Source organism: Silene latifolia, chromosome 8, assembly GCF_048544455.1.
Source record: "Silene latifolia isolate original U9 population chromosome 8, ASM4854445v1, whole genome shotgun sequence".
Classification (NCBI taxonomy): domain Eukaryota; kingdom Viridiplantae; phylum Streptophyta; class Magnoliopsida; order Caryophyllales; family Caryophyllaceae; genus Silene; species Silene latifolia.
The window spans coordinates 89,026,695-89,051,420 of record NC_133533.1 but is presented as its reverse complement, the minus strand read 5'-3'; positions in this window follow the sequence as shown (position 1 = coordinate 89,051,420).

Sequence of the window (24,726 nt, the reverse complement as noted above, 5' to 3'; positions counted from 1 at the left end):
GTTATGCTGTAGGCGTCACAATGAGGACACTATGACATTTAGGTTTGTGGAGGAGTCTTTATTTATGTTGTGTGATTTATTTTCAGTTGTGTGATTTATATTATGTTGTGTGCATTTAAAACAAAAATCCATAAAAATTAAGAACTATCAAAATCGAAAAACATGCCTTTTTCCTTTGTTTTAGGTCGAGTCTTGGTGAACTGAATATCGATGATGTTAAATTGCTTTGTTTTTGCATTTGAATCTTAAATAGTTGTCCATGTACATTGTTTTGACATGTTATCTTTGAAAACAAAGCTCATAACTCAAGTCTTGACCGTATTTGACATTCCTTATGCTAATTAGATTTGACAAAATTATGTTGTAAACTACTTAAATTCCGAGGTCTTTAGAGCTTCCTAGGCCAGGAATATCAATAAACAGGTCTCATTGTTATTTAGGTTTGAGTGTGGTTTCTCTTTGTGGAATATATAATATCAAACCACATAAGTGTGACATTAGTTTCTTAATACTTTATGCATTCATATGATTAAGTACATGAGGAAAGACGGTTCTTACCGTTCAAAGAAGCCTTACATCACCTCTTGTATAGCCCGTTTGAACCCTTATAGCCATTATATATCCCATTCAATAGCTACATTCCTAAAATTTGCCTACCTTATCGGGACAGTAGCATTTGCTTGTTTATCATGTTTATTTTGCTACTTTGGTTGGGTTGGGACTTATTGTCATGTGGGTGTAGTAGAAATTATTATTAGCAATTGTGTTGTATCCCTTATGTTGGAAAACAAGAAAAATATGAAGTAAAAGAAAAAGAAAAGAAAAAGAAGGAATTCGAAAAAAAAGTGAAAAAAAAAGAGAAAAGGAAGAAAAAAGTGGCTACATTGTCGTTTTGTTAAGGGAACAAAAGGATGGTTAATAGAGTCTAATGCATTTTTGGAGAGTAGTTAATTTGTCTAGTGAGTGTTAATTTGTGCTTATTATCATATAGATTTGGTTTGGTTTTAGCGTTGTGACTACCGTCTTAGACCCACATATCCATATGTGCCTTGGCACAATCCATTTCTATACCTTCACCCATTAACCATTTTTATTGTCCTCGATATATGTATTTTTATATAAATTGTGGATGCGTATTAAGTTGGAGAAATTTCTACCACATTATATTGCTTGCATGTTTCATAAGTTGAGTGAGTGTTCTATTTCTTTCTATCTTCACATATAATGCACCCTTACATACTTATGAGTGCATGAGTCAATCCGCGAGAAACTGACTAATTTGTCTTGCAAGATTAAAAGGTATTTGGCTATTGTCTATATTACGGTATCATGTTACATCTTGAGACTTGAGCTGCGTTTTTCTTTTAATTGTGCCTTTGAATTTGTTTTATTGGTACACTTTGGTCATTAATTTGTTATAGATATAGATATCTTGGGATTTGTATGTCCATAAACATTAACTTTGAGTTATTCATTCACCATTTATATGACTGTCCATTTGTATTATGTTAGTGCTTTGCTTGGGGACAAGCAAAGAGATGATTTGGGGGAGTTTGATGATTCATATTTATATACCTTTATATGCCTGCCAATTAATTGTTTTAAAACGGTTTTGTGCTATTAAATGCTGGTTATGTGCCGTTTATATTAGAAATGTCACACTTCCGCCTTTTTGTGTTTTAATGCATATTAGATGCCTTTGTGGAGCAGTTGGACAATATAAAGCACCGCGGAGTCGGCAAGTCAGGAAGAAGGAAGAAGAATGACACCAGAATCAAGAAGAATAAATAAGAGAAGAACATAAAGCATGAAGAAGAATAAACTGGAAACTTCCTAAAGTCGGTTTATGCTTAGTATAAATAGGAAGTTGATGCCCTATTATTTTGTTACGACTTATTTACATCAAAATCTTAGATTAGTTTAGCTATTGTTATTTTCCGGATTTACCCTCTTAATTTACGGTAACTATTAATCTTTCCTCATTAATTCTTAATTCAAGTTCTAGTTTTACAATTACTTGCTTGTTCATCTTTTATGTTTTTAATCATGTTTGACTTTCAATTATTATTAATATTAGTAGCTAAATCATTAATCTAGGGTAAAAGGGAATCTTGGTTGTTAGAAGGGGGTTTAATTAATGAATAATAAGTTAAACTAGTTTAGATCCCGCAAAATAACTGGGCGGTATTTATAGAGTTACTAATATAGACCCCGTGTAATATATGCACGATATTTATAGAGTTTTACTTTCTTGTGTATTATGTATAGAATTTAAATTGACAATTTACTTTTTTTTCATGTTTCTCCTTAATGTAATTTGATTGGAGAAATAAATTAAAATTTAGATCGTAAGAAGTAATAAAATGAGTATTTTTTTTACCGAGAAATTAATGATGTTAATTTACAAATATTTATTAATGACATAGTTTTTAGCTGCGAATTTTATCATAAAAAGTCAATGAATTTTTAACAAATATTTACTAATACCATATTTGTTAGCCGCAACTTCTTATCATAAAAAGTCAATAAATTTCTACATTAAGTTCTTTAAAAAAGAATTTTCTTATCCTAAAAATATCGGAGATAAATTTGTGCAGATTGTGAAATATTAAATGATATAAATATTTAAATATAAAAGATTATGTTTATTTATAACTTATTATGTCAACATCTATAGTATATGTTAAAAATATCACGCACTATTCTAGGAAATATCTTTTAGGCGGGAAAAGTGGGAGTTTCGTCTATTCATTTAGTAAATAGGGGATTACTTTTCGTTGTTGTTCAATTGTTATGTTAAATCTAGTTAACTAATTATGGGCTAGGATTAGTTAATTATTCTTGCAAATTAGGATTATTGTCGACCGGATTAAGACTAATAAAGGCAACGACAATTGAATAGACTAGCTTAATTATAGCGACCACATCTTAAGTTTAGATCTAACGGGTATATAGTACCGACCGGACATATAACCTTAAACAACATAACTGCTCTGTTAATTAGTTAAATCACACCCCCGAAGAACATACCTAGTAAACCCGATCCCTATACTCTTTTAATATATTTAAATTCGTCTTTATTTACCTTGCAATTAGTTATACAAATCAACCAACCAACATTCAAGACTTAAAGACGGACTAAAAAATTAGCAAACTAAAATTCCCCCCCGTGGATACGATACCCTTACATATTGCTGACTATTAATTAGTACCGAGTTAGGTTTACTTTGATTAAGGTGATACTTTCTCCGTTCCTTTGAATTGTTTGCGTTTGCTTTTTGGACACTTTTCATAACTGAGATGAATCTTCAATATAACTTCTAATGTATAACATAAAAAATAATCATGTGAGATCTTGTTTAAATTGTCTTACCGAGTGCATTATGAATATCAAATTTTTATAATTTTTAATGATATGTAACTAAAGATATGAATAAAAAAAATAAGCATTGGCATACCTGCATAAAGCAAACGTAAACTATCATATGAAACGAAAGAAGTACGACTTTAGCTTTGTTAGCAGCCTGTTCCACCATCATCCCCTCCGGACAACGAACCACCTCTACCACATTCTCCATCTTCCAGTGCCATTTATCAAGTAGTTTTTGCTTATCGGTGTCCTCATAAGTAGTAGGGTTAAAGCGGGAAATGGTGGTGCTCAGACGGGATGCATCCACCAGTTTCTCTTCCTCTTTCCGCACATTTTTTAGTGTCTCCATGAGTGCTTATTGCTCCTCAATCATCCTAGCCACCTCCTCGAGGCTCATTTCTGATGCCTGAAGATGTGCTTCTAATGTCTTTGGTAGCATTTTGAGCTGATATAACCAAGACAAACGTAAGCACATAGCCTATGGTTCAAAACAAATATCACATCTGCCAAAGAGGAATTCAGCCGAGTACCTGAGATACTCGGTCGAGTACGAGCTACTCGGTCGAGTATGCTGACTACTCGGCCGAGTATTCCGACTCCAGTAGTTGACCAAAAATACACATAAAGCATGTACTCGGTCGAGTACTTCCCCTACTCGGCCGAGTGGTCATATTCCAGTAGCTACTGTCAAAAACACAACCCCCTTTACTCGGTCGAGTGACTGGTTACTCAGCCGAGTACCCCCTAATCGGTTGATTACCTGCCCAACTCGGCTGAATCATGCCAAAAACGATATAACCCTTTACTTTAACAACATAAGTATATGTATACAACTACCCAAACATGTTACTAACAGTCAAAAGCCAAGAAATAACATCCAAACATGCCTCATACCATCTATAACATGTCAATTCTTCCATTTCTCCATGCTCATCCAGTTCACATAAACATCCATTCCATCCAATTATACTATTATGAGAAACATACACAACATATGCAACGACTCCCTTGACACCCCTTAGTGACTGTCTCAAACTTGTAAGGGCCAAATTGTAGCCTTAGGACGTATCCCAAGCCTTTGCGGTAGCTCCGTCCAAACAACTCTTACCCGGGTTCATTTTAGTTAAACACCTTATGTTTATTTTGTTCAATGGTTTTAAGTTCTAAAATCGTCACTCTGATACCACTTTATAATACCCCCATACACCAAGGTGCCTCACCAAGAACAGCTTAGCATATCAAGGTGCTACCATCTCGGTTGCCCGAGGTGAAGTATGTGACACCCCTCGATAGGGCATCCAAATTAAAACGGAAAATACGAGATTTTTAAAACCTTTAAAAGCTTAAAGTGTGAAATCCACCATAAGTTATCAAACGAAAATGAAAAGTAAGATAATTAAGTTTTACAATTAAAAACAAAGTTCGTTGGGGAAAAGATATCCCACGAATTAGCACAGGTGTAACGATAGGTGAGTCTAAGAAAACGATAGCTAAGGTCCAAGGGTCAACGTTCTCGCTAGCTCACACGTCTTCCCCATAATCTGCATCACAAACCTGTCATTCATGTAAACATGAACGCCACCGTCAGTGGGGAGTAACTCAGGGTTCTCCCAGCCACAATATGTCAAGATACACGTAAGCAAGACCTTAATTAAACATATTGATCATACATCATACTTGAATAATAATGAACAAGGGAATATAACGATAATCATAACGAGATAGGCATATTGCATTCTTAATGAGATAGGCATCGAATCATATGAAAAAGGTAAGTAACGGATCAATTGAATAGAAAATACATGGATAGAAACCATAGCCATTACTTTGAAAACCTATTAACAACCATAGCATGGGACGTGGCTACTAATGTCACATTCATACTTATGGCTTGCATCTCACCATAAGAACGGATGGGAACATCAATCCCGGCGATCATATCGCAACTAGGGGCTTGCATCTAACCACTAGTATCCGATAGGACCAAGACTCTCGCAAACAATCATAGAAGACGTGAACTCTCGTATATAAGAGCACACCAATGATCGTAACAAGCAAGACATTTACAAAGGATTGACTCAAAACAAGACAAACCCCTAGACTCCAACCTCCTGGTAGGACGACGCTCATAATACGGTCCTAGTCTAAATCTGGCCAGACTCTCGGGATGGACGACACCCGATTCGACATACAATCCCAAATCGTATCCAAGACTCGATCCATGACACCTAGCCGTGCCCCAAGGTCGAGTAACCCCAAATCGGAACAATGGTACATAGCCGTACCCCAAGGTCCGAAGAGGCGGAAGGAATATAGCCCAACTCGGAAACAATGGCACCTAATCGTGACCCAATGTCCGAGGGCAAATAAATAAGGAATGTCAAGTAGTCACACAATGTAAATCGTCACACTCGGGTCACAAATACGAGTAACAATGATTTGCATGATCATAACGTAAACAATTCATGTGAAGCATGTATAAACATAAGAGTATAATGATTACCAGGTGCTCTCTGCCGGCGTGGGCACCGGCAGCCGGCCCACCGGCAGAGGATTTATGCTAAGGTGAACAAGGTCAAAAATAGAGGAAGGTTTATTCTCTGCCGGTCCACCGGGTGCCGGTCCACCGGCAGGGAATACAAGCCAAGGTAAAATAAAGCCAAAATAGCTGGAAGTGTATTCTTTGCCAGTCCACCGGCTGCCGGCCCACCAGCAGGGAATACAGGTCAAGGTAAACAAGGTCAACAATGCTCAATGTGTATTCTCTGCCGGTCCACCGGCTGCCGGCCCACCGGCAGGGAATACACCCTATAGCCAAATAAGCTCAACTTTGTACATTATGTATTCTCTGCCGGTTGACCGGCTGCCGGCCCACCGGCAGGGAGTACACCCTATAATAAAAGACATCAAAATTGCATATACTCGCTGCTGGTTGGCTAGGCCCGCTGCCGGCCCACCGGCAGGGGATCACATACTACCATATGATTTTGACAGAACACAAAGAATTCTCTGCCGGTTGGTGGACCGGCTGCCGGCCCACCGGCAAAGACATACAAAGGCTTAAATTCAAATTTTTCTAACTCAGAAATGCAAGGTCTCGCTGCCGGTTGGGTAGGCCGGCTCCCGGCCCACCGGCAGGGACATACAGTACACGAAAAACCATCAAACATCCATCTAAAGTCTTCCAAATTCAACCATCTTAAATTCAATCATTTCATACATCTCTAATATGATGAATACTTAGCAAATTTGGCATGTTAGGATAATTTAAACATATGACATCAATCATGAACCTTAAAATAAGATAGCATGCCACTCAAACATATGAAAATTCTCATAAACTACTTCATTCAACACAACAATGGGATGAAACATGAAAGTTACCAACTTTAACATCTATCTGCATCCAACCACACATAAAACACACAATTTTGACATGTAAGTCGAGTAACCCATCACCGTTACCTTTTTGCACTTAAATCCACAATGGACTCGTCTACCTTTCAAGAATTCACTTCCGGGTCAACTAAACTTTCTCCTAAACATAAGAAAACACAAAGTAAGACTAAGAATCGAAATTAGAAAAAAGGGTACCATGTATAAATGGCTCGACAGCCCTATATAAGGAGGAAAGTCGGTATCTTTCTTACCTAGAAATATGGAGGGCGATGAGAGGAAGAGATAGACGCGAAAATCGTTGAAAACCGATGAGAAATGAAGGTTTTATGGCCAATTTAGTGAAGGAGGTGGAAGTTGTGTAACAATGGTGTTGTAGTTGTGTGTTTGTTGGGAAATTTCAGAATTTAGGAGTGAGGGAGATGGAGTTGTGAAGGTTTAGTTGGGGGTTTTTTGAAGGGAAAAGAGAAGGGAAAAGCCCATGAGTTATAAAAGCCCAACAGCTCAAATTGAGTCGGTTTCCACTAGAATTTTTGTCTCAAGCCTACTATAACTCAAGACGGAGAATATTATTATTATTATTACTATCCGACCAAAATATTTATTTTTTTTTGTATAAGATAAGCTTTAAAAATATAATATTTATAAAAATCATGTTTAATAACGAAATCAATTAAATTAATTAATTTAAAATATAAATAAGACAGTAGATGGTTAATTAAATTATAAATGTCAAAATGGAAAATTCGCGGGTGTTACAATCACCCCATCTTTTAAAAAGTTTCGTCCTCGAAACATGAAGGTAGAAAAGAAAGGTTATAAAAAGTAAAACTGAACTTTTAGAATTGGTAACCAAAACATTAAAAGGTTACTTATCATAAGAATCAAAATCCTTTCAGAAGTCTCAAATAAAATTTTAAAATGTAACAGATTCTCATCAAAGGAACGAAAATGCTCTCGTTGCGCATTCAAGAACATCACATTCCAAATCGAAGATATGGTCAAAAGCAAATCATTTGTATAAATCGAAAATCAAAATACTTTCAAAAACATTAATGAAGAGTTTTCAAAAGTATAAGCCTTATCCATGGAACGAAATTGCTCTTGTCGTGCACACAAGAACGCTAACTTTCCAAGTCAAAGACAAATTTAAAACAAAAATCATTCGCCGACAAGCGTAGAACAAGTTATTAAACGTCTCAAATAACGAGTTCTAACATCCGATCAACGTAAAAATTGAAAGAAAAAGGTAATTCACTCAAATTTTCTTTTGCCAAAGCCAAATTAGAGATAAAGGTTTCGCTTTTAAACTCAGAAGGGAGTCAAATTTCCGAAAATATAATATTAAACTCTGACAAAGAAATCATAAGTAGATCAAAGTTAGTTAGAAATTGAGCAAAATTAAAAGTAACTCGGGTTTAGCAATTAAAAATCAATAAAAAGAAGTTATACTCATAGAACAAAAGGAGAACTAAATCAAATTTCCATTTTCGAACTTTTAAAATAGGTAGGATTTTGTAAAAGTAACATAAACTTTTAACAATGGATCAAAACTGGTAGCTTGAAATGTTTAGAAATAGTACGAATTGAAAAGTAACTTAGATATCAAGGAAACAAGGTGCGCTAAGAGGGTTCAAACTTAACCAACAAAAGAGCTACGATGAACTTCCTAGGAGTAAGAATTGAAAACAGATTCACAAGGATGTCAAAGATAAAGTTTCGTAAGTTACGAGTATCAAATTTAAAGGAGGAGCAAGCTGAAATGAGGAAGAGAGGTATGAACGGTAACACTTATGGTCAAAGAGGACGGGAAAAAGACAACAAGGAAACGCCAGATACTTAAATCTCGAACAACGAAGTCATCCTGAACGGTTCCGAAAACTTCCTAACCACGAAACTCATAACCACATAACTCCCAAATATAAATCATCTATAAACGATTTCCACGAAAGATCAAAACTACTAAAAGAGTTACACACATAACCAACTATCGACTACTACGAGTTCTCACTATGGTAAAATCCTTAATCAAAGGTCAAAATCTCAAGGTCTTTATACTTTCTAACTCTCCGAACCAAAATCTCATTCGCACCCGAATTCACAAGTATAGATGATCACATTCCCCAAAACATAAAGACCACCAACCAAAAGTAAATAGGTTTGTCATACAATTTTTCCTACCCAACTCGACTCAAGTTCCACTAATCCGATTTTGACGAAATCAAGGTTCACAAAGAATCCTCAAGGGCATCTCACTCACTCTACAACGTAGCCAACAATGCTATCACTCCACTAAAGAAACAAAGAGTAATAAATAGGTCAAGAAATGATAGGAAATTTCAAAGGGATACATGAACATGACGAGGTGTGAGCTTAAAGGAGTCAATAATAAAGGTAACTAGTTAACACCAGTAAGAGACATCAGAATTAGAGAGGTATTCAAGGCAAGGAAACGACAAGTAACTTTTATACTTAAGAATTAAATCTAATCAAGGTGTGAACGAAGGGAAGGAAGATGATTAAAGACACGAAGGGGGATTTCAAGGCTGAACCCATACGCTTCCTAAGACTTAAGGTTCTCTCTAACAAGGTCACGCCTATTAGGATATCGTACCACCATAACAAAATGACCAAATTCCAAAACAAGGGTCAAGGCAATTCATCTCATTCCTTATATGCAAGTCTCTCTTAAAGGGTTACACCTCTATGACTGATCAAGGTAAAAATAAACGCTCGCTTAAGGGTTGATACATTGGTTAGATTCATTGTTCACCTATCCTATCACATATTAGGATATCCCTAAAGTAAGTCTACCACTCAAGTATAACAACATCTCTTTATCTCAAGTTCTCGACACAACCTCGGTGTTTTAAAAACCAAAGAACGAATTAACAAAGACTCCTTCACAAAATTCTCAAGGGACAACTAATATCAAATCACATCACAATTCTATACGGGATCGTTAATATCTAAAAATGTGTTTTCTTCCAAGCTCATATCATGAGCCTTACTCCATGATTACTCCTAAGGTAACAATGCTCAACCTACTAAGCTTTCAAATCCCAAGCGTAGACAACAAAGCCAAGTTCCATAGCCTAAGTAACATATACAACTCACACTTACACAAGGAATTCCACCAATCAAATATACTCACTTTATCAAGGAACTAGTTATAAGAATCACTAATCACGTCTCATCACACTACCTAAGCCTTTCTAACGTCACGACCTCTCAAAACTAGGGTCAAGGGTCAAACACAAACAAACTCCACAAAAGTTAAATTATTCGACCAAAGTTAACATTCCATAAGGCAAAGATGAAGGTGTACATGAGGGGCATTATTAGGAGAAAAGGTACAAAGACAACCCCCAAGATATGTGATAAGAGTTGCAAAAGGTATAGAAGCGCAAAGACAAGGGAATATGACAAAGCACCCAAAGAGAGAAAGGCATCTTCGAGACGGTAAAAACACCCTTCAAGAGAAGGAGATCCACATGCAAGATGTTATGTAAGGAGAAAAAAAACGAAGGATAGGTCGGGTGAGTACTAAACTAGTTTCCAAGGTTGAGCAAAAGAGAGTTTGGAAAGGAAGGATGAGCATCACGGGATAAAAGTAAGGAAAGGTGGATCAAGGATCGAAAACACACCCATAACGGTGTCGGGAGGAACGGCAGTTCCGACTTGATTCTCGACAAGAGTGACTCTTCTTGGCTCGGCTTCCAGAGCATGAGGGAGAGGAGGAGGGGTAGTCTTCTTCTCGGGGCAATTCTTGAAGAGATGTCCGGGCTTCTTGCAATGGTAACACTTCAAGGGCATATCATAGCATCCAATCCCGGGGTGATAAGCTTGCCCACACTTGAAGCACTTGCGGTTCTCCTTAAGCCTATTAGTAGATGTAGGGACTTGTCCTTTCGGCTCTTGCACTATTGGCTCTTGTCCTCCATGGTCTTGTACTCTTTGTCCTTGGACTCTCGGCACCAACCTCTTCTTGTTAGAAGATGACGAAGATGAGGGCACGAAGGGTCTCTTGCCATGACGGATAGGGTGATGATTAACTTGAGCATTGGCGTTTCGTTGATTCCAAAGAATTAGAGTAAGAGCTTCCATGATAGTATTCTCCACCTTGGTTGGTCGTACCATCTTCTCAAGACACCAAAAGAGTCAACCATGTTAGCACCTAACAAATAGCATGCACAAAGAGACTACCAACTTAGGTCCTTAGTTCTACCCATCTCTCATTCATTATTCAGGGTCAAGTTCCATTTAAATTCGGGGTACACGTGTGTGCGTCGGGAGCAACATATGCTCTGATACCAACTGTGACACCCCTCGATAGGGCATCCAAATTAAAGCGGAAAATACGAGATTTTTAAAACCTTTAAAAGCTTAAAGTGTGAAATCCACCATAAGTTATCAAACGAAAATGAAAAGTAAGATAATTAAGTTTTACAATTAAAAACAAAGTTCATTGGGTAAAAGATATCCCACGAATAAGCACAGGTATAACGATAGGTGAGTCTAAGAAAACGATAGCTAAGGTCCAAGGGTCAACGTTCTCGCTAGCTCACACGTCTTCCCCATAATCTGCATCACAAACCTGTCATTCATGTAAACATGAACGCCACCGTCAGTGGGGAGTAACTCAGGGTTCTCCCAGCCACAATATGTCAAGATACACGTAAGCAAGAACTTAATTAAACATATTGATCATACATCATACTTGAATAATAATGAACAAGGGAATATAACGATAATCATAACGAGATAGGCATATTGCATTCTTAATGAGATAGGCATCGAATCATATGAAGAAGGTAAGTAACGGATCAATTGAATAGAAAATACATGGATAGAAACCATATCCATTACTTTGAAAACCTCTTAACAACCATAGCACGGGACGTGGCTACTAATGTCACATTCATACTTATGGCTTGCATCTCACCATAAGAACGGATGGGAACATCAATCCCGGCGATCATATCGCAACTAGGGGCTTGCATCTCACCACTAGTATCCGATAGAACCAAGACTCTCGCAAACAATCATAGAAGACGTGAACTCTCGTATATAAGAGAACACCAATGACCGTAACAAGCAAGACATTTACAAAGGATTGACTCAAAACAAGACAAACCCCTAGACTCCAACCTCCTGGTAGGACGACGCTCATAATACAGTCCTAGTCTAAATCTGGCCAGACTCTCGGGATGGACGACACCCGATTCGACATACAATCCCAAATCGTATCCAAGACTCGATCCATGACACCTAGCCGTGCCCCAAGGTCGAGTAACCCCAAATCGGAACAATGGTACCTAGCCGTACCCCAAGGTCCGAAGAGGCGGAAGGAAGATAGCCCAACTCGGAAACAATGGCACCTAATCGTGACCCAATGTCCGAGGGCAAATAAATAAGGAATGTCAAGTAGTCACACAATGTAAACCGTCACACTTGGGTCACAAATACGAGTAACAATGATTTGCATGATCATAACGTAAACAATTCATGTGAAGCATGTATAAACATAAGAGTATAATGATTACCAGGTGCTCTCTGCCGGCGTGGGCACCGGCTGCCGGCCCACCGGCAGAGGATTTATGCTAAGGTGAACAAGGTCAAAAATAGAGGAAGGTGTATTCTCTGCCGGTCCACCGGCTGTCGGTCCACCGGCAGGGAATACAAGCCAAGGTAAAATAAAGCCAAAATAGCTGGAAGTGTATTCTCTGCCGGTCCACCGGCTGCCGCCCCACCGGCAGGGAATACAGGTCAAGGTAAACAAGGTCAACAATGCTCAATGTGTATTCTCTGCCGGTCCACCGGCTGCCGGCCCACCGGCAGGGAATACACCCTATAGCCAAATAAGCTCAACTTTGTACATTATGTATTCTCTGCCGGTTGACCGGCTGCCGGCCCACCGGCAGGGAGTACACCCTATAATAAAAGACATCAAAATTGCATATACTCGCTGCCAGTTGGCTAGGCCGGCTGCCGGCCCACCGGCAGGGGATCACATACTACCATATGATTTTGACAGAACACAAAGAACTCTCTGCCGGTTGGTGGACCGGCTGCCGGTCCACCGGTAGAGACATACAAAGGCTTAAATTCCAATTTTTCCAACTCAGAAATGCAAGGTCTCGCTGCCGGTTGGGTAGGCCGGCTCCCGGCCCACCGGCAGGGACATACAGTACACGAAAAACCATCAAACATCCATCTAAAGTCTTCCAAATTCAACCATCTTAAATTCAATCATTTCATACATCTCTAATATGATGAATACTTAGCAAATTTGGCATGTTAGGATAATTTAAACACATGACATCAATCATGAACCTTAAAATAAGATAGCATGCCACTCAAACATATGAAAATTCTCATAAACTACTTCATTCAACACAACAATGGGATGAAACATGAAAGTTACCAACTTTAACATCTATCTGCATCCAACCACACATAAAACACACAATTTTGACATGTAAGTCGAGTAACCCATCACCGTTTCCTTTTTGCACTTAAATCCACAATAGACTCGTCTACCTTTCAAGAATTCACTTCCGGGTCAACTAAACTTTCTCCTAAACATAAGAAAACACAAAATAAGACTAAGAATCGAAATTAGAAAAAAGGGTACCATGTATAAATGGCTCGACAGCCCTATATAAGGAGGAAAGTCGGTATCGTTCTTACCTAAAAAGATGGAGGGCGATGAGAGGAAGAGATAGACGCGAAAATCGTTGAAAACCGATGAGAAATGAAGGTTTTATGGCCAATTTAGTGAAGGAGGTGGAAGTTGTGTAACAATGGTGTTGTAGTTGTGTGTTTGTTGGGAAATTTCAGAATTTAGGAGTGAGGGAGATGGAGTTGTGAAGGTTTAGTTGGGGGTTTTGTGAAGGGAAAAGAGAAGGGAAAAGCCCATGAGTTATAAAAAGCCCAACAACTCAAATTGAGTCGGTTTCCACTAGAATTTTTGTCTCAAGCCTACTATAACTCAAGACGGAGAATATTATTATTATTATTACTATCCGACCAAAATATTTTTTTTTTGTATAAGATAAGCTTTAAAAATATAATATTTATAAAAATCATGTTTAATAACGAAATCAATTAAATTAATTAATTTAAAATATAAATAAGACAGTAGATGGTTAATTAAATTATAAATGTCAAAATGGAAAATTCGTGGGTGTTACAAAGTATATTAAAGAGACCATCAAAGAACGTTTATTATCGCCGTGACATAGAGTTTCGGGTTAGGGATAAGGTTCTTCTGAAAGTATCTCATATGCGTGGGGTTATGAGGTTTGGTAAGAAAGGGAAGTTGAGCCATAAGTTCATAGGACCATATGAGATTTTGGATCGTGTGGGAGAGGTTGATTAATTACCGGTTAGCGTTACCAACAACTTTGGATTGGGTGCATAATGTGTTTCATGTGTCTCGCTTACGGAATTATGTGAGTGATCCCCCCTATGTGCTAGAAGTGGAGAACATAGAGTTGGATGAGTCCTTGTATTATCTTAAGGTGCCAAAACATATTCTTGATCGCAAGGTTCGGAAAACTAGGTCCGGAAAACAGTGTTGCTTAAGGTCTTATGGTCTAATCATGAGGTTGAGGAAGCTACTTGGGAGGCGGAAGAGGCCATGATGGAACGATATCCGTCTCTTTTTGATCAGGTATGTGTGGTTACGGGGATGTAACCATGTTTCTATTACGGGGGTAGGAGATGATCGCATAAGGTTTTGGTGTGGTTTTATGTTAGTCTTTGCACAGTTAGTAGTTGTTTTGAGTCGTTTGAGTTGTGATTGGGAGTTTTGTTTTGAGCTCTTGGTTGAGTTGTTGTGTCATGGTCGAGTTAGTATGTCTTTTTTTGTATGGGTTGAACTTCGGGGACGAATTTCCTTTTAAAGAGGGAAGACTTTAATACTACGGTTTTCTATGCTGTTGAGTACTATATCGAGTGGGGCTTATTCTGTCGAGTAAGTGAGTTTAGTTTTCGAAACAGTGTACTGCTGATAGGTACTCGATCGAGTAAGTGTGGCACTCGATAGAGTAAGGATCACTCGATCGAGTAAGTCGATTCTATGAGTTATATGTCGGGTTTTGGTAGCAATGCGAGAATGATATATAAAGTATTTTGTCACTTCCTTTGTCACTTTTTTATCTTTTCTAAAACCTCTCAAGAGAAAAACAAATTACTTTACTTTATTCTTCGCGTTGCTATCAAATCCCAAAGGCTAGGGTTGTCGGATCGTTGTGTTCTTTACACCGTTGAGTCCTTGTGGCATGGGTAAGATCCTTGTATAGTTTTTATGACTTTTCGTTGATTTTCTTTAAAACCCTAATTGGATATTTTGGGGGATTTTGGGAGTATGATGTGTATTAGATAGTAATGGTATGATTATGTGATTATAGGAGGTGGTTTCGTAGAGGAGCAATATTGAGTAGTTGATTTGTGACGATCTTGTGATTTGCTTATTCCAGGTAGGGTTTCCCTACTCGGTTATTGATTACATAGTTGTTGGTGATGATTGTGTTTATTGTTGATCTTTAACGTATTGGTATTGTATCGGTATTGTTGTTGTATAATTGGTTGAGTAATTGTCTGTGGTTTGCGAGGCGTGTCCTCGGCTGAGTGGAGTCACTTGCGGGAGTGGATTCATGTCCTTGATTTGCCCTCTGTGGAACCCGCCACAGGAGAGTATGTGCACATTAAAGACATGGGTTTTCGCTTGGAATAGACGAGCGGAGATTTGGTAGGTACGACTGCGGTCCCCCACTGGCGGCGTAGAAAATCTCTTGCGATAGGAATTCTGGCACGACTACACACTTTAGTGTGTAGTCAGGTGTGTGGAGATATGATGGAGCTGGGTGATATGTGTATTGTATCTTGTGTATTTTGTTTTGTGTAATCAGTAACTGACCCTGTTTAAATGTTTTAAAAACTCTGGCGATCTATTCGGGGATGGTGAGCAGTTATTGAGCAGGTATGATATGGCTTGCACGAGGGATATCTGGGATGGAGTCAACACGTGTCACTAGGGTTTTCCGCTGTGTCTTGAACTTAGATTTCCTTTCAGTTGGTTTTGTTTTGGAACATTTTTATTTACTTTACAGTTTGGGTTTTGAAAATGTAATCACTTAAACTTTTTTACTTAATTAAGTATGTTTCTTTATGGTCTATTTGATATACATTGCCTCGGGTAACCGAGATGGTAGCACTTCCACGCATTAGATGGTCTTGGTAAGGCACCTTGGTGTATGGGGGTGTTACAACAAACCCATGTTCTTTAATGTGCACATCTTCTCTTGTGGTGGGTTCCACAAAGGGCGAATCAAGGGCGTGAAGCCACTCCCGCAAGTGACTCCACTCAGCCGAGGGCGCACATCGCGAACCACAGACAAACACAACCAACCAACTGTACAACAACAATTACCAATTACCAATTACCAATTCCAATACGATATAAATCAACAATATTAGACAACCATCAACAATCAACCATCAAATACAATGTAACCAATAACTGAGTAGGGGAACCCTACCTGGAAAAGCAATCACCAAGATCGTCACAATTAGCTAATGAAAATCGTTCTTCTACGAAATCACCTCATATAATCACACAATCATCCAATTACCATCTAACAATCATAATACTCCCAAAATCCCCAAAATACCCAATTAAGGTTTCAACCAAAATCAATGAAACGACATAAAAATCATACTAAGATCTTACCCACAATGCAACGGTCTCAACGGCGTAAAGAACTTAGAAATCCGACGACACAAACCTTGGGATTTGATAGCAATGAGAAAGAGAGAAGCAACGTAACTTGTTTTGATCTTTGTGAAAGTTAAAGTAGGGTAAGAAGTGAAAAGAACTGACGGATTAAGTATATATATATCTTTCTCGCATTTCTAACAAAACCCGTCAAAAACAACCCATAAAACCGACTTACTCGATCGAGTAAGTGACTTAATCGATTGAGTGCCCCCTACTCGATCAAGTACCCATCAGACAGAACACTGTTTCGTAACTAAACCTCACTTACTCGACAAAGTAAGCCTTACTCGATAGAGTACCCAACAGTATGGAAACCGTAGTACTACAGTCTTCCCTCCTTAAAAATGAACTTCGCCCCAAAGTTCAAACCCATACTAAAAAACAAACTCACAGACTCAACTACGACACAACAACGCAACGAAAACTCAAAAACAAAACCCCAAATGCAACTCATACCGACTAAAACAACTACTACATGTACCAAAACCGACATAAACCATATCAAAACCTTATGCGATCATCTCCTACCCCCTAAAAGAAACATGGTTACATCCCCGTAACCAGACGTACCTGATCAAAAAGAGACGGATACCTCTCCCTCATCGCCTCTTCCGCCTCCCAAGTTGCTTCCTCAACCTCATTATTAGACCATAGAACCTTGAGCAACATTGTTTCCCCTGACCTAGTTTTTTGAACCTTGCGATCAAGAATCTGTTTTGGCACCTCAAGATAAGATAAGGACTCGTCCAACTTGATGTTCTCCACCTCTAGCACATGGGAAGGATCACTAACATACTTCCGTAACTAAGACACATGGAACACATTATGCACACGATCCAAAGTTGTTAGTAAATCCAACCGGTAAGCAACCTCTCCCACACGATCGATCCAAAATCTCATATGGTCCAAAGAACTTCTGGCTCAACTTCCATTTCTAACCAAACCGCATAACCCCGCGCACAGGTTACACCTTCAAAAAAACCTTATCCCCAACCTGAAACTCGATGTCATGATGATGTAAGTCTGCATAACTCGTTTGTCGATCCTCGGCCACTTTCATCTTTTGCCTAATCACTCTCACTTGGTCTATCATCTCCTATACCATCTGTGGTTCTTACCGTGTGGTCTTCGCTTGAAAAAATATTTCCTTTTAATTGGCGGCTTTCAAAAAAATCAGATAATGTTACAAAATTTAGATTAACTGAATTCAATATAAGTTCAAGACACATCAGAGCCCGAACTAAATTTTGACTCGTGACTAATCCTTAGAGTTCCGATAGAAAATAAATAAGCACTCAAAACAAGTACATGTTCTAGCATCATTGATCAACTCCTTATCAAAATAAATTTAGATTTAGTGCATTCAACATGAACAACAATTAAACCCATTTGATTGACTAGAATACCATAAGTTCAAATAAAATTGACAAAATTTAAAGCAAAAAAAGATGTTGGTAGTAAGAAATCAAACTAAAAGTTTATAAACAAATCCGAATAGAATTTAATGTAAATGTATATGATGGATATGATAAAATAATCTTTTTTATTACTAGTTTTAAAAACGAATTATTTACGCGCGATAGCAGTTGCGCCTATTAAAGCAACTAAAAGAATTATTGAAGTGAGTTCAAAGGGAAAAAAAATCTGTTGATAAATGAATTCCGATTTGTTGACTAGTAGTTATCAAATCTTGTTCTAGAATCTGGTTTGATTTTGTAGTCCAAATAATACCATACCATGAGGTATTTAGAGTAATAATAATTAATGAAAAAAAGACTTGTACAAATCAACGAAGTAATGTTATCCCTAACAGTCCACAGACGTAAATTTGTGTCATATTCAGGCCCATTCATAAACATTACTGCAAATATTATTAAAATATTCATAGCTCCCACATAAATAAGGAGTTCTGCAGAAGCTACAAACGGCGAATTGGCGATAATATAAAATAAAGATATACAAACAAGAACCAACCCCAATGAAAAGGCAGAAAAAATTGTATTGTTCAATAATACTAGTCCTGGACCCCCTAATATAAGACCTATTCCCACAAAGACTAAAAGAAAATCATGTATTGGTCCAGGTAAATCCATTATATAAAAAATAAGAGATAAAAAATCAGAATATTTCATGATCTTATTGAATTAAACATGAATAAAGATTAGTGCATTTACTAATTGTTAAATCCTAATGTGTACGACTTTTTATGAGTAAAATTTTTGGACCCATTTCATTTTTTCTGTTTTTTTGTTGTAACTAATTAAAGTAGTTCAAAATAACAACTATTTAAAGTTATTACAGTAATCATATTTTTAATACAAACTTTTATTTTCACCAATCAATAGAATAGCGAATCATTAGATTTTTTAATTATTGACCAAGAAAAAAAGCTTTTTGAATTTAAATTCACTATTTATATTTAATTTAGTATTTAAAAATAAAATAAAGTAGCGCTACAAATTGAGTTGTTTAATTATTATTTTTTAATCCCTAGATTTTTATTTTGTTTGAGGTGAATTCAAAAAAATTCGAATTGTGTAATCATCAGCTATTGGTATTGGTAAACGACCCAGAGCAATTTGATTATAATTTAATTCATGACGATCATAAGTAGAAAGCTCATATTCATCAGTCATTGATAAACAATTTGTTGGACAATACTCAACATAATTACCACAAAATATAAAGATTCTGAAATCAATGCTGTAATTAAGAAATCATTTTTTTCGAATATCTTTTTCTAATTTTCAATCAACAACAGGTAAATCTATTGGACATACACGAACACATACTTCACAAGCAATACATTTATCAAACTCAAAGTGTATTCGACCACGAAACCGCTCCGAGGTTATCAATTTTTCATAAGGATATTGAATAGTTACAGGTAAATAATTGGCATGAGATAAGGTAATCATAAAACCTTGACCTATATATCTTGCCGCTCGTACTGTTTGTTGACCATAATTGATGAACCCGTTTACCATAGGGAACATATAGTAAATATCAAAATAAAAAATAAGATTTTGTTTCTTTCTCCTGTTTTAGACAAATAATAATTCTAGTGAGTATCAAATCTTATCGTTTTTTTATAACGAAAGAAGTTGGGAAGAAGTTGTTAATAATAGATTACCCAAAGAAATAGATAAAAGAAATTTTCATCCAAGATTTAATAATTGGTCCATTCTTAGTCTAGGTACAGTCCATCTTGTTGCGATAGGAATGAACAAGAACAAAAACGTTTTCATTAATATAATAAAAATACTAAATGTCGTCCCAAAGACTCCTTCCGTTTTATGTATTTCAAAAAACTCAGGAATGAATATATTTGGAATAGAAAAATCTCAACCACCCAAGTAATTATTTAGTAATTGAAATATATGATAAAGGTGGAGTGTTGGAGTATTTATATTGATCGATCATAATGCAAACATAGTATATATTTAGATACGCTCGAAGGACCCCTTCTCATAATGAGCATGTATAGTACCCTATTCTGGTCCGGTATGGAATGAACTTATAATCGTGGAACCGACTCGATCATCATAGTCTAGATTATAAGTTCATAAACCTAGAACCATTCCTATTTTTGGCAGAGGAACAAATCTACTAATTCTTTGATTCCAGTTAGTAAGAGGGATCTTGAACTAAGAAATAGACTTTAAAAGCTAAAAAAGGGTATCCTGAGTAATTGCGAAAATCAGGTTCATTGATATTCCTGGTATAGTAGATGTTATCACACATACAATCATACTCAATTCGATGGAATTGAGTATATAAACCACCCAAAACTCCCATTAATATAAAAATAGAAGCCCCGGCCATATACAAAATAAATTTAATAGTTGAATAGAGACGTTTTTTTCCTCCCCACATGGATAAAAGTAGATAAACAGGAATTAATTCTAATTCCCACATTATGAAAAAAAGTAAAAGATCTCGGGATGAAAATGAGCCCATTTAACCACTGTACATTGCTAACATCAGAAAGTGGAATAATAGGGAATCCCGAGTAACTGGAAAAGCCGCTAAAGTAGCTAAAGTAGTGATGAATCCCGTCAGTAAAATGGGTCCTATCGAAAGTCAATCTATTCCTAATTTTCTGTGGAAATAAAAAAAGTTGATTCATTTATAATCTTCGGCCAGTTGGATTAATGGGTCGCCTGGTTGGAAATGATAACAAAACGCATAGGTTGTTAGAAGTAGCTCTAGAGTAGATATGCCTATTGTAAACCACCGAGTTGCCTTATTTCCTCTATGAGGGAGAATTAACATTAAAGAACCTGCAAATATGGGTAAAACGACAAGTGTTGTTAACCAAGGAAAAGAATTCGTGGTAAAGACAAGATAAACTTGTGCCAAAAATACCGCACCCGAAAAGAAATTTTTTTTTCGGGTGCGGGTTTTTTTCAGTAAAAAATCCAAATTGAATAAATGGATTCAAATGCAATTTTCTGGGACGTAACAATAAGCTAGACTCATACTCCGCGTTGTTTCATGCCATAAATAAACTCGAACACTTAAAAAATCTGTTGGACAAGCGGATTCGCATCTCTTACAACCAACACAGTCCTCAGTTCTTGGGGCATAAGCTATTTGTTTAGCCTTACATCCGTCCCAAGGTATCATTTTTAATACATCTGTGGGGCAAGCTCAAACACATTGAGTACACCCTATACATGTATCATAAATCTTTACTGAATGTGACATAGGATATTTAATTTTTTTAATTTCATTAAGTTTAATTTTCGATCTAGTTATAGTAAAGTAAATGAAGTACATATTAAAATACCAGACGAATCAACGATTTACCAGAATATTTTGAAGATATTTACTTCTGGCTTGGATTGACGATTTACTAAAAAATAAATAGAAAACGGGTCAAAATACTTTGACTTCTTACATTTGAATTTTATTTTTTACCTTAAAGTTCGATAATTAATAATTTAAATGGAACTTCAAATTAAAATGTATATTTATATAGAATATAATAATAATATTTAGAATAAATAATATAGGGAATAAAAAAAAAGACTATTTATTCAATAAATTCGATTGATTGATACGAGTTGATTTTCTCTTAAGATAAATTGAAGAAACAACAGCAAGCCCAATTGCTGCTTCACCGGCTGCAATAGCTATAACAAAAAGTGAGAAAATATTTCCTTTTAATTGGCATCTATCAAAAATTGAGAAAATTTAGATTTAATGCATTTCAATCTGAACAACAATTAAACCCATTTGATTGACTAGAATACCATAAGTTCAAATAAAATTGACAAAATTTAAAGCAAAAAAAGATGTTGGTAATAAGAAATCAAACTAAAAGTTTATAAACCAATCCGAATAGAATTTAATGTAAATGTATATGATGGATATGATAAAATACTCTTTTTTATTGTTAGTTTTAAAAGGCGAAATATTGACGCGCGATAGCAATTGCGCCTATTAAAGCAACTAAAAGAATTATTGAAATGAGTTCAAAGGGAAGAAAAAAGATCTGTTGAGCTCTCCTTTAACCCTCTGACATGTTAAACACCTAGCCACAAACTCAGTTGTTTCACTTTTCATCCCAGGCCACCAGAAAGTCTTCTTTAAATCTCTTTATAACTTGTCATCACCTGGATGTACTAAATACGGTGTGCAATGAGCCTCTGTCATGAGTATAGTTTTCAACTCGTCATCTCTAGGCACACACAATTTCCCATCAAACCGAACGCTCCCTTACTCTACTCCAGCTCTCCACTCCTGAATCTTAGAATCAAGAGTCTGCTTCGTGCGAATATCATCATAAAGATCCGGCTCCACTGTCAAGTCTACTCTAGTATCTTCTTCTTGTATCACATGTATCCTCATATTACCCACCTCATCTCTTAACCTTATTAAAGATATAGATGTGCATAGAGAACGCACACTCTTTCTGCTTAACGCATCAGCCACAATGTTAGCTTTTCCCTCATGGTATATGATATCCATGTCATAGTCCCCTATAAGCTCCCTCCACCTCTTCTGTCTCATGTTTAGCTTCTTTTGAGTGAAGATGTACTTTAAACTCTTGTGATCTTAAAACACCTTAAAGGTCGCCTCATAAAGATAGTGCATCCAAATCTTGAGAGCAAACACAGTTGCACCCAAATCTAGATCATTTGTCGGATAGTTCTCCTCATAGGGCTTCAATTGCCTAGAAGCATAGGCAACGACTTTCCCGTTCTGCATCAACGCACAACCCAACCCGTTCTTTGAAGCATCTATATACACCTCAAAGTTCTCACACCCTTCAGGTAGAGCTAAGACTGGAGTTGTGGTCAAACGCTCCTTTAATGTTTGGAATGCCATCTCACAACTTTCATCCCATCAAAACTTGTTCTCCTTCCTTATCAATGCTAGCATAGGTCTGGCGATCTTTGAAAAGTTTTTCACAAGTCGAAGATAGTACCATGCCTAACCCAAGAAACTCCTGATCTCTGCCACATTCTTTGGTGCTTCCCACTTGGACACCGCCTCAATCTTTGTAGGATCCACAGATACACTCTCTTTAGAAATCACATGCCCTAGAAAGGGCACCAACCTCAAGTGATCCTCAGGCTCCTCCTTAGTCTTGGAGTAGACTAAGATATCATCTATGAACACCACCACAAACTGATCCAAAAGCTGACTGAAGACCCAGTTTATCAAATCCATAAACATTGTTGGTGCATTAGACAACCCAAACGGCATCACAACATACTCATAGTAACCATACCTTGACCAAAAAGCTGTCTTTGCTATGTCCTCATCCCAAATACTCACCTGATGGTAACCTAATCTCAAATCAATCATTGAAAAGACTCTTGCTTCACTCAACTGATCAAACAGATCATCAATCCTTGGCAAACGATACATGTTCTTCACTGGAACACTGTTCAGCTTCCTGTAGTCGATACACAACCTCAAGCTTCCATCTTTCTTCTTCACAAACAGAACTGGTGCTCCCCACGGTGATACACTAGGTCTAATGTATCCCTTATCTATCAAGTCATCCAACTGCTTCTTCAGCTCTGCCAACTCCTTAGGACCACTACGGGGGCTTGGAAATTGGTCTCGTCCCTGGTTTCAACTCCACACTGAAATCTATATCCCTCTTCGGTGGCAAACCTGATATCTCCTCCGGAAAAACATCTACGAACTCTACCACCATTGGTATCTCATCAGCTATCGGCCCAACCATACTATGATCTTTCACATGGCATAGAATCAAAGGGCACCCCTTCCTCAGATAAGACTTCAAGGTCACCGCTGCAATCATTTTGACTTTGGATTTGATGATAAACCCACGATAAGACACACTAACTTCCTTAGGACCTCTCAAAGAGACTTTATTTTGGTGACAATCTATTCTAGCCTTGTACTTACCCAACCAATTCATACCAACTATCATCTCAAAACCATCCATAGGAAATTCTAAAAAATCCGCTAGAAGATCAACCTGCCCAACTATCATAGATACACCCTTATACAACCTCCCGCAAGACACTGACTCTCCTGATGGTATAAAAACCTCATCTTTTACAGACTCAAACTCTCTCAAACCCAAAAATTTAACATGACCCGACGATACAAAAGAATGTGGCGCCACCGAATCAAACAAACCAAAGGTAGAAACATCATTAACAAGAAAGGTACCAGTGATCACGTGAGCATCATTCTCAGCAGCATTCTTGTCCATCGTGAATAACTTGCCACTGGTCTTTTGGCCACCTCGCTTAACTGTACTAGCTGAAGTGAATGGCTTAACAGCTGACACTTGATTGTTGTTAGTCGCCAGTTTCTGATAAGCATTACCGCCATTGCGGTTAGATCCACCGTTGATGTTTTCATGCCCTCCTTGATTAGTCCATGACCTAGCCGGTCGGTTGCTAGCATAACTCTGAGTCGGACCCTGCAAAAAGCTCCCCTGCGATGGCCTCTTGAAACCTCTGCCCCCGGTATTAGTGCACTCATGCCTCTTGTGACCCATACCGCCATAGTTGAAGCAAGAGATACCCCAAATGCTACTGCTACCACCCCGACCATGCCTATAAGAAGCTCCACCCCTAAAACCTGATCCCGATTAGTAAGCCCTCGCCTGGTTATGATTACCCCTCTTATAAATGGACTGACCACTGACACGGCTGTCACAACCTATCAAAAATAA